Source organism: Xiphophorus couchianus, chromosome 20, assembly GCF_001444195.1.
Source record: "Xiphophorus couchianus chromosome 20, X_couchianus-1.0, whole genome shotgun sequence".
Lineage (NCBI taxonomy): Eukaryota > Metazoa > Chordata > Actinopteri > Cyprinodontiformes > Poeciliidae > Xiphophorus > Xiphophorus couchianus.
The window spans coordinates 18,883,271-18,895,082 of record NC_040247.1 but is presented as its reverse complement, the minus strand read 5'-3'; positions in this window follow the sequence as shown (position 1 = coordinate 18,895,082).

The following is an 11,812-nucleotide window of genomic DNA, read 5'->3' as shown; positions in this document are numbered from 1 at the left end:
AAGACTTCAAGCAGAAGATCTCAGCAGTTCTACCACTGCACAGTCCTGCTGCACGTGTGTGGAGATAAAACAAAAACAAAGCTAACTGAATCTTCAGTCCTTTGTAGAATATTGTCAAAGAACTGCTTCAGAGCAGGAAAAGTTTCTCATGTCACTTTAAGAAATTTGTTAAGAGTAGCAGATCATTTTTTTCAAACTCTACGGGAGAAGCTGCTCCAGCACACTTAAAAATTGTATACTAATAATATATATTTCTGCCTGCGGTCGATTTGTTGTCATAGTTACCAACATGGACTGCGATATTCTAAGGAGAGAAACAAAAACTTGAATTCATTCAAAGAGTATAATTCTATATTCAAAATAAATACAGGTATATTACTTATTTATAGACTATCTCATAAACATACTGAATCATTCATTTTAATGAAATACCATAGTGAGAAGAATCCAAATCTGAAATTAAAAATGTTCTCAGGATCATAAAAATTGTATCAAATGATTTGAAAATCCCAGGAACAGCTGTGGGGTAAAGATTATTGTAGCCTAGTCTAGTGTCATGAGGAAGGCCTTCTGCAAAAGTTTTGGTTAGAGTGTCAAATATCTGCAAAAAGTCTGATTTCTGTGAGTCCAAATTGATACACACACACACACCGCTATAATTACCTACTGGGTTTTACTGCTCAATCCCAGCCTCTTTCATTTTTCCCTCTGCCATAAAACGTTATGATGCCGTTATGTCTCTGTCATGTTTGCATTAAGTAACCACTCACTTCCTGAGTGGAAGAATAGGAGAAGAAATTATCAGAGAGGTCAGTGGAAATTATACAAAAGAGAAGCAAAAAAATACAGACTTTCTTTGAGAGAAAAAAAAGCTAAAAATGTTCTTTGTGTGAAGATGTTAATAAAAACTCAGAAGTGAATCATTGTCTTAGAGAAATGATGAATGGTGCTGTAGAGCGTGTCCACTCTGAGGAATAGAGAAATAGAGCATCTGGATGAGTCAGTCCTAAATTACTGATGGGAGCCATCATCACTACACCCACAAGATAACTTATGATGTGTTTACTTTATTGATGTATGCTCAGGTGATTGGATGCTGCGTTAGAGGTCTGTCTCAAGTTTATGAGGGCTGCTGGGTCTTTCAACTTAAAAGCCCATCCTCCAGCCGAGGCAAGAGAGATTTTGGTTTGCTTCACAGCAGCAGTCTGTCATCGATCAGCCCTCCAACACAAACACCACGAGTTAATTTCAGCTTAATTTGAATTGACCTTATCTTTTTCAAATCTGCTTTTGCTTAAATGTATTGTCTGTATTTGTTATTGTGTTTGTTGAAGCACTTTGTGGTTTCTATACAAATTTTCTGTGCTTACATTTACTTAATTATTCATATCAAAGAATGGGTTAAGAGCTTCAAAAACAGAGCTAACAACAGCAACGGAAAGGAATCGACCCAAAGTCAAGTCTCCTTAAATTGCCTTTTATCTTCTCTGATGTGGACAGGTTGGATAATGAGTCCTTCCACTTTCCAAAAGCTGTTTATGTGCCACTGCCGGCTCAGTGGGGTGCAGAGGGGTTGAACAATCCATATCTGTCCTTGTTCTTGCTGTAGAGTTTTCTAACTATCTATTTGCTGTCCTGCAATGGATGTTAAATGCTTCGAGGACTAACCATCCTGCAACACCTTTCTATCACACTCTGGCTGTGTCACAGCAGGTCATCTATCCTCGGCTGAAGAACTGCTTCATTAGTTTGAGCTATCTGTTTCTTGGTTTATCTTTCTCCTTGCACAAATCTTGCTGCTGCAATGCCTTGGGGAAATATTCACACCTTTGTCATGTTACAAGCACAAACTTTGATGCATTTCTTGACTGAAACCGATATTGTTAGCCTAGATACAGAAAACTATAATCAGTAGAAAACTAACATTCAGACCTACAGTGGAACAGCTTAGATCCAAACATATAAGGATCTAGTCAAAGTCCAGACTTAAATCCAACTAATAATATGTGGCAAGGTTTAAAAATCACTATTCACATATAATCTCAATCTAATCTCATTAAGTTTGAGATGTTCAGTGAAGAATAATCCAGATGACCCTGAATCCAAATTTGAATTTTAAGAAGCATGCTAAGATTATGACGAAAGTTATTAAATTAAGCCTCATTAATTTTAAACCTATTAGTCATTGTCTCTCATTTAATTCAGCTAAGATTTTTTTGCATGCCATTGTTTTGTCCCATGTCCTGCTGTGTCACCTGTTGGGTTCAGACAGGTGATAGTAATAATCTATTACCCATCTATATACAAACAAGCTCTGGACAAAAAGCCAGAGCACTACCATCACTGTAGGATACTAGAGAAATACAAGTCATTGAGCTTTGAACATTTTAGATTATTTTGTAGTTTATGTCATGCTTATAGGATTGTAAATGGCCTGGCTCCTTCTCTGCTCTCTGATCTTGTGTATTTCATTCTATCATCTATAATTTCTGGCTGTTTCATCAAACTGTCATCTTTGGACTTGCTCCAAAGTTCATCTCAGCTTTTTTTGTTTCTGGATTTACTGAAAATAAACCATATGGCCTCCTGGTGTATTTTTGTTATCAGGTTTCTTAAGACTAATCTGTGTCTGTATCTAATAGTGTACTGCAGTCATCTGGAGATCATTACCAGCAGTACAGTATCAGGATGTGGTAATTGCCTCTTATTCTGCTCGGTTTCTCTTTAGAGCTCACTCTAACATAACACAGCGCATAAACAGTGTGACAGTCAGCTCATTATCTCAGATGATGATCTGCAGAAATGGACACAAAGCTCGCTGATCTGCTTTGTGCAACCAGTGATGAATATGAATGAACATATGACAGCAGATGAGGAAAAAAGCAAATGAATATTGATGAAGACAGTTTCTCCTCCCTCCAACTGATGATGTGGGAACATGGAGTGGAACCAATTCATCGCCACAGAGAGAGAGGACTCATGATTGGCAGGATGGCCTGTCAGTCTATTCAAGTGTGACCACTTTTGCAGTGAGGCTTGAGACTTTGTGTTGCAGCAGTAGGGCTACAAAGATGCATTTATGAAAAGATGCTGTAACTTCCCATAGATTTTATTAAGCACCTGTACCTGAGGAGTTTCATTTAAAAAGATGTTAGAAGCTGAACAGCAGAGAGGCTTTTTGAATGAGGGATTACATACAAAACAAGCGCTTTCATTTTTATCCTTGTTATACTGAATAAAACTCCCTAAGAGCTTAATGAGTTACACTAATGACACCTTGGGAGTGAAAAACAATAGAGTTTTTCTATTGTTACTTTCATTAAAGCAAGAATAAGACAAAAGCTATTGTTACTATTCTGGATCATTTTACCTGGAGCTTTCAACGTCACTCAGGAATCTAAAATATTTAAATTAAATGTCCAACACATGTTTAAGCTCTGAGTGGTTCATTTCCAGGCTAATGCAGCATCACTTGTACCGACACCTGAGGCATCATTTGTCGTTTCCTGACCTTGTTCTCCTCATTATGCCCAGGGTTCCTCTTCCAGGGAATGAAGAGCACTCAATGGCAGCCTTTAACTAGTATCTGTGGCTACAAGTGTGTTGCCTATAATTCCTGATAAGATTTAGTCAGAATTTAAATGTCTGCGTGGACAATAGTTGCTGAGAAAATGTTTCATGTACGCTGATCTAAGGTGTACATCTGATCACGGTTATTTTTAAACAACAGAAAATGTGCTTGATGGAGGACAAAAAAGCTTTTAAAAGCTACTTTTAGATATATTTGTATATTAGTAGTATTCACATCCCCAGAGAACACAAACATGGCTAAATCACTGGTTTAAAATCAGGGTTAAAGATGGAGGAGTCATGGTTTTGTTGAGATGTTAGACTCACACAAAAGCTCCCAGGAGAACTATAAGATTTTTAAAGCTTTATTGTAGAGACAAAGGTAATGAATGAGTTCTTGGTTAAGGGGATCCTGGGCACACATAACCCAGAAATCCTATTTATGTAAGTATTAGGATTTTGACTAATACTTTGCTGATCCACCTAAGAGCTGTCAATACTTAGGTAAATGTGATTTCTTGGTTTTATATTTTTAATACGTTTTCAAAACACTCAAAAGAAATGTGCCACATTGTCATGACGGTGTATTTATGTGAAGAATTTTTGGAAAAACGATTAATTTAATACAATTTAGAATAAGGTTGTAACATAAAAATGTGAAAAGAGTGAAGCGCCATTTGAATACTTTCTGGATGCACCGTGTCCCTTTTTTCTGCCAGCTGTACCTGCAGCTGATGAAGCTGTTCAATAACCATGCACAGGTATTTGTCCCTGCAGGCCTCCCCAGCACATCACCAATGCATATGAGATAAGACTGAGTGAATTCAGTGACCTTTCATTTGCTTTGAATTGAAATTTTGCAAAGAAATATTCATGCCTACATTAGCTGCTGTCAATATCAGACATCCATTTCAGCCACGTATTTAATCTGCTATCAGGGTCAGATCAGGGCAAGGGATGACAGCTGTGGTGAGGAATTTGTGAAACATTTCCAAAGCAGCAGAGCAGCGCAGTCTAAATGACCCATACAAGACTGTCTAACCTGTTTCATAAATATAATATGTCAGCAATGTGCATGACATTACCCCTGGGGCACAGCCTGAGCAAAAGACACTTGCAAATCCCAGCTGTCGCTAAAAAAACAGAGTGCATATTGTGGAAAAAAAATCCTGAATCTACAAGCCTTTGTGGACATAATTAGCCATTAATTTGTGGTCATCTAAAGTAAAATGTTACATGATTATCTCTGAGTGGGGGATAATCGGCTTACACAAACCCATCCAGAGGGCTTTTAGCCAGTCGAAGGTGCCATCTCCCTGAGGCCGCACATTTCTGTTCATCTTTTGGATTCACCCACAATACAACGTATGCCCCAAAAGGTTACTAGAACATAATATCCGAAATGGCATAAATTAACCTTTTTAATTGGTAAATGGTCTCTAACTGAGTTTACACTGATAAAATATATTTTAAAGACAAACGCATATCTCTTCTTCTGCCTCCAGAGTAGAACCAGTTAGTCAGATGAATGTACACATGGATCTTCTGTTACCAGTCACACAGCCATAAGAGCTTATGTTTGCCCATAAGCTCTTATGGGCAAACACTGCCAGAAAATATCATAATAAAAAAGCACCAGATGGCTTATTTTGCTATGGTCACATTTAAAGGAGAAATGATGCTGTCACACAGTAACATATTTGTCATCACTTCATAAAGTCACTTAAATTCATTCTGAGCCTCCACTGTTTACACTGTTCTGGCCTGCAGCAAAAACACAATCATTTTTTTCATGTTACACTTACTGTAGAATAGAGATAACAAGCTATTTTCAGCTATTTTTATCAAATGGACATGGTTAAGAGGCACTTGGACACAATTTCTTATGAGTGTACTGCAGGAAGTTTGAAACGCACCTTTAAAATGTATCTGCTAAGCTTGTTGTGAGTCCTTTTAGATACAAGCCCTGGCATTTTTTGGCAAAACAACTGAATATAAATTAAATCAGAAATTGCAAGGGAATGAAAACACTTTAGAACAAATGGCTATTAAAATTATATCATGAAAAAACAGAATGGTGGCTGCAAATGAAATGGTATTTGGTGATATAGAACTTACAGACCAGTTTCCCAGTTTACCTCAGAGGAAACGGTATCTGATGAATGATTTTTTTAAAATATAAAAATGTATTGTATCTAAGACTGTGGCTCAGCTTATAACCAAAGAATCATAAAGCTCAGAGGTTCTGGAAGATGGAGGTTCAGAACTCCCTCTCCTAACATCTCACTTGGTTTTTAAAAATTTTCTGATATCACAGATGCAGGCAGTACTTTTTCTCAATAAAATACATCCACAGGTGTGCCTAGGGAGCTTTCCCAGATTGCTTAAAGTAATGAAGTAAATAATAAAGTAACTTCTGGATTTGAAAAAAAAAACAACCCTCATCTCTTATTCTGGCATTGAGAAATTACTTTGGTGAACATAATTGGCTATTTAGTTCTTCCAGCTTCAGCAGCTTAAGTGTAAATCTGTTTTAGCTTGATTGAAAAACTGTTTATGTTTGTCTCATGTGGTGATTCAGATGGACTCTTTCTTAAAAAAGCATAATCATTCAGTTCACAAACACTATCCTGAACATTGATGACATGTTGCAACGTCATTCGTATTTTCCCTGTGAACTCCGCCCATCAAACCGTCTCTGTGTGGGACTTTATGTGGTTGGGACAGATGTCCACTTCCAGAGACAACGACCCATCGGTCCCTGAGAAACATCACCAGGCTTTGGCTCACTCTGGTGCTCACACATTTCCAAGTGTCTTCACTCAGAGGGGTCTGGCACTCATCCATGCTGGAGGTGGGGTTTTGTTATGCCTGGTGCAATGCTGCTCCCTCAGCTGTCTTCTATGTCCTATTGATGCCCTAAAGAGTCCAGGTTAGAGGTCAGCCCTTCAGGGGTGTCAGGGTCAAACTTTAGCTCATGAATATGGAGAAACACTGGGCTCAGGGGACCATCTGGTCGGCCCTTTTGGAAACCAAACAAATGATCCTGCTGAGAGGGGGCATATTAGTGTAATTACTGTGGACTTCCCAGGCCTTAAACATGCCTCTGGCAGGACTTACTGGTTTTCTTTTTTTTTTTTTTTGCATACTTATGCAGAATGTGGATTAAACCAAAGTGAAACAGAAAAAAACTAGACAAGGCTTCCATAAATTAATCACTGAGAAAATGATTTGTGTTCTTCTGGGTCAAACTGAATCTCATTATTTGTAATTTGTTCTTTTGCCTTTTGTGAACACTTTGTGTAGTTCTGGTGATTTTGTTTATCTCTTTGAATCAGGCTTACTCTTTCAGGGATTCGATTTTCTAAGGATTGTCTGCGACAGGGAAAGTAAGTATTGAACATTTTTATAACCTTTATTTTACCAGGTGAAATGTTGGAGAACTATTTACCAAAATGATGGCCTATAGTGCTGTGCAGTTTAACAGCTGCATGGTTGAGGACAGTGAGAAATGCAGCTCTCTCTTGTTTCTCTCACTGCCACAGGTGACTTGGAGTCCATGAAAGCAGAAATATCTGCCTAAAGATTACAGAGATACTGTGACGGTTTGGACACCTGTCACATCCAACTGCACTGCCAGGAAAGCTTGCTGATAGAGGGAGAACAACAGAGCTTTGGCAGCGTCAGAGCAGGTGTTCAATGGTTATGTTTGCATAATTTTTTTATTCTTTTGTTCTTCATTGCTAAGTGCTCTTAGCTCTCCAAGAATCAGCTATTCTTTTCCAAAATGTATTTCTGTCCAGTGTTTTACATTGTACCAAAGCCATCAGCGGTCTGCTATATATAATTTGAATCTCTATCTTGGGATAATGACAGTTGTTCTCTATTGATAATAAAATAATTGCTTGGGGAAAATGCTCAGAGAAGGATTACGCTCTAAAAAATTGCTTTTCGTCTTGTATTCAGTTTAATCCTTTAGAATCACTTATGTATTTGGGCTGATTCATCATATTTTGCTCCCCACAGGGCTTTCTTTCTATGACTGTGCAGCAGGGTGCATTCAAGTGCAACTTGCAAAAAAACATAAACTACACATAGTTTTATTCGCTACATAGAGTGGGGAAAAATACATCTGTAACACAACAATTTAATGGTAACATGGTGGTGGAAGTATTATGCTTTTGTTCAGCAGACAGAGGAACTTAATGGAAAGGATGAGTGGAGTTAAATACAGGGCAGTCCTAAAAGAAATCTTGCTAGTATCTGAAAAAACTTGTTTCTAGAGAGAACAACAACCCTAAATGTTGTTTAGGGTTGTTGCTACTAAAGTTTAGCAAAAGATGGTTTAATAAAGTTTTGACTCCCACGGCTGACTGCAAAGTCATGCCACACTATTCAGATTTTTGTTTTAAAACTATTTAAAAACATCATATCTTTTTCCTTCCAGCTTACAGTAACTCAAAACACAGCATTGGTGCGTCACAGTTAAACACAATAATGTACTCTATTACAGTTATAATGTGACACTGTAAAAAATAATTCTGAAATATTCCTATTTTTCAAAGACCCCTAAGAATTGCTGGTGATATATTTTAAATTGTTTGTAAGAATATTTGCATTTGGGTAATGAAAGGCTGAAAATCAAGAAGCTTTTCTGCTCAGAGGCGGGTGAGCCCGGAGCTTGCCTGTCAAGAGGAGTGCACTAAAGACTCAGAACATGAATAAATCACCACAGTTTGACCCATTTAAATACCAAATTGAACCATATTCTCCACCAGGGAACTAGAGGGATGCATGAACAAACTGACTCATTTCCATTGGTTGACAGACTCATGTATGTTGTCTGGCATGAGTGCAGAGTTTTTGGCTCCGAGTCAAATAGCAGAAATGTGTCCCCAGTTACATTCTGATGTGGAAGGCAGTGGAGTGTGTGATAATACTTAATAACACCATAGTTCTGCTGACTATGCCATACGATATCTTAGATTATCTCATCTGATGTGATTGAATGGATATCCTCCATTTGTTGTCTTTTACTGTTTCACCGTGGCTCGGTATCTATAACTTTTCTCCTCCATATTGTATTCATTTTGGAGTTACTCATATCTGCTAATGGAGGTTTCTGTCCATTTATTTCCTTTGTCCCTTAACATAACTTTAACATTAATCTGAGTAGTTGTTGGATCTTAAAACATTGCTGAAATAGTTTTCAACCTGCAGTTGAATAATAAGTCATTTAATGGTGCAATAATATTGGATATTTGGTACCAGATCTATAGACTTTAATACATGTTAATGTGAATACGGGTTTGATACGGATAGAAAAGCAAATTGTTCAATTAGACAATAACAGTATTTGAAAATACATATTTTTAAATTGTCTTATTCTGAGTTGCTTTTATCTATGATCTGCTGGTTAGATTTAGAGCTATTGTGTAAATTAAGTTTTGGTTAGGGTTAGGAATAGACTAGTAATGGTTATGGTTTGGGAAAAGGTGTGGGTTAGACATAAATGCAGTAACTAAAATAAATGAAAGTCAATACAAAAGTCCTCACTTCCCATATAAGTACAAGGATATATGTGTGTGTGCATATATAGTTGCACTGCTGAAGAGCGGCATGCATGCAAAATGACCTCTTTTTGTCACAGAGTCAATAATATCATGTCTTTAGAAGTTGAAACTGATTGTAGGAAACAGGAAAAGTTTATTTTTAAAAATAAAAATGTAATAGTATTTTATGGGTTGAATTAAGTTTCAAATAGCTATTTGTGGATTTCTTCCTTCATTAGATCCGTGGCTAAAGTGAAAACAACAGTGTATCAGCTGGGCAGTTGGGACATTACCTGTGATGTAAGCTAAATAGGATTTCAAATAAAATATAGGTTATCACCACTCATTTTGTCTTCCTCCAAAGGAGAGAGCATAAGGTAAAAAAACATTTTAATTTCTGTCCAGGGGATTTAGGTCGCATAGCAGTTCATGTTGCTCATAAGAAGATTGTAAATTGAACATTATGGCTTGTTTCCAACTGTTCCACATTGTCCCACTGTGTGTGTCTGTTCTTGTCAGATGAGCTCATTAATATCTTAAATTCATGTTTGCCTAGATGTGATGAGTGACAAGAACAGCAGCATTGGGAGATAAAGAGGGTGGGATGTGGGTATTTCAGCTGAGGGGAGATGAGGCAGAGGATCACAGTACGCCGACACCGATATGAGTGAATTTGCCTTTTCTGTCTGTATCTCAGCAGAAAAACTGACTCAGTCTCAGGGTCACCAGTGAAAAGGTCGTGTATTTGCATGTCGAACAGAACCTGAACAAGCTTGGTGACACCGACTGACCCCAAAAGTTCCCTGCACTGCTATCAGTGTTGGTGTCAGCTTCAGATACAGCAGATTTCAATTACCCACCTGGTGGTGGAGGCAGAATCTGGTTCCTTATGTGAGCTTTAAAGGCAACTGATTTTATTGTAGCTTAAATAAACAACTGAAAACCCCAGAAATACTGCAGATGTACAGCTATGGAAACCTAGAATGATTCATTCTTTTCATCATAGAGTATATATCAGAGCATGGGGGCTGCTTGCTTAGAATTAGAGATCTGTAAATAAAAAAAAATATAAAAAAGCTAATCTAATTGGAGCAGATCTGAATACATATACACATAACAAGGATCCAAAACATCTTTTGTTCAGTTTTTAAGCTCAAATTAATTGACGTTTGATTTGTTATTGACACGAGCAAGTGAAATGAGCCAAAGGTTTAACCTTTGTTGATTATTGGTTTATTGGTAATCTTTAATCTTTAAAGGGAGGTATATATTTTTAAATCACTTTCTTTTTCAGATGTGAATAAAACAAATCAAGAATATACACTTGTATGCGAACATTCCTTGATAAAAACTAAATATTTAATGGATGTCCTAATTTTTTATATGAGTGGAGACGTGACAGTAAGCTTAGGCTGTGCTTGGTTGCTTTTTGTGCATTAGAGCCACTCTTACAAAGGCAGAACAATGTGTCTCCACACATCGAGGACAGAAGCAGGGCCACGCTGTTTGTTTACTTTAAATCTGTTAATTATTCAAACATAATGAGGCTCAGAAGGGTTGAAATGCTGCTGGACTGTGTCTCTTTGAAGACATGCCTGTAGTGATCTAACCTTATGAAGCTTTTTTTTTTTCTTTTAAGAAAATCCCAAATGTGTGCCAATTAGTCTGAGGGATCCTGAGTTTGCAATTAGCTCCAAACGTGATGCTGCGTTGCGGACTTTAAAGGAGTCACCTGCTGATTGATCCCTAAAAACGACATCAGTGTTGACTCAGAGGACATCTGAATGCATCTCTGTTTTATAACAGAACAACTGAACATGTGAAGATTGGCCATTCGGCGAAGCACTTTCATGTATAAGTTTCCCCGTTCTTGACATCATCTTCCTTGTCCTCCTCCGAAATCATCTTGATTTATAAGTGCTAATGTCCGCCCTCTCTCCTCTTGCTCTTTCACTCTTCATCTATTAGCATTAAGTCAGCCTGGAAATGGAGCTAAATTATCCCATTTACCACAAGACTTGAAACACTGCAGGATTTATCCTCTGTCAGGCAGCCTCTGTTGTACTGTGCAACATTTATGCAGAGAACCAAATCTGACTTCTGCAATTAATAATGCATTCTCCATGTGTAATGGAAATGATTAATTATAAAAGCCCCCTTTTATTCTTCCAAACAAACAAGGTAGTATATATATAGGGTAACTGGTAGGATAACCCAACAAGAAAAGACAAAATGTGTCTTTTTTTTCTTGCAAATGTAGACAAAAAAATATTGCACAGCCCCCTCCTCAATTAACCAGCCTGGTAAAGCAGCCCACCAGCCCAGAGCAAACTGGTTCCCAACTGGGTGTGGCAACAGAGGGGGAAAAAATTCCATCACTTCATTTTTCCTCCTAAGCAAAACCCATTCCCTTCTTGTTATACGTGTTTACCTTCAGTGATTTCCCCCCCAGTTACACAGGCAGCAGTTTGGTTCTTTGAATGAATTAATGTTTACTTATTTTTGAACAACAAAAAAAGGAGGGAAAGAAAAAACAACAACAAAAAGAAAGACAGAGAGAGAGAGAGAAAACAAGATTTATAAAAAGTCAATTTGAAGAGTCCAATAGTAATAATAAAAAAATGTTAGGATGTAAGGATGAAGTGCTTTGAGGTTTGATTCTGACAAGTTCTCAGCTTTCTGACTAGAAA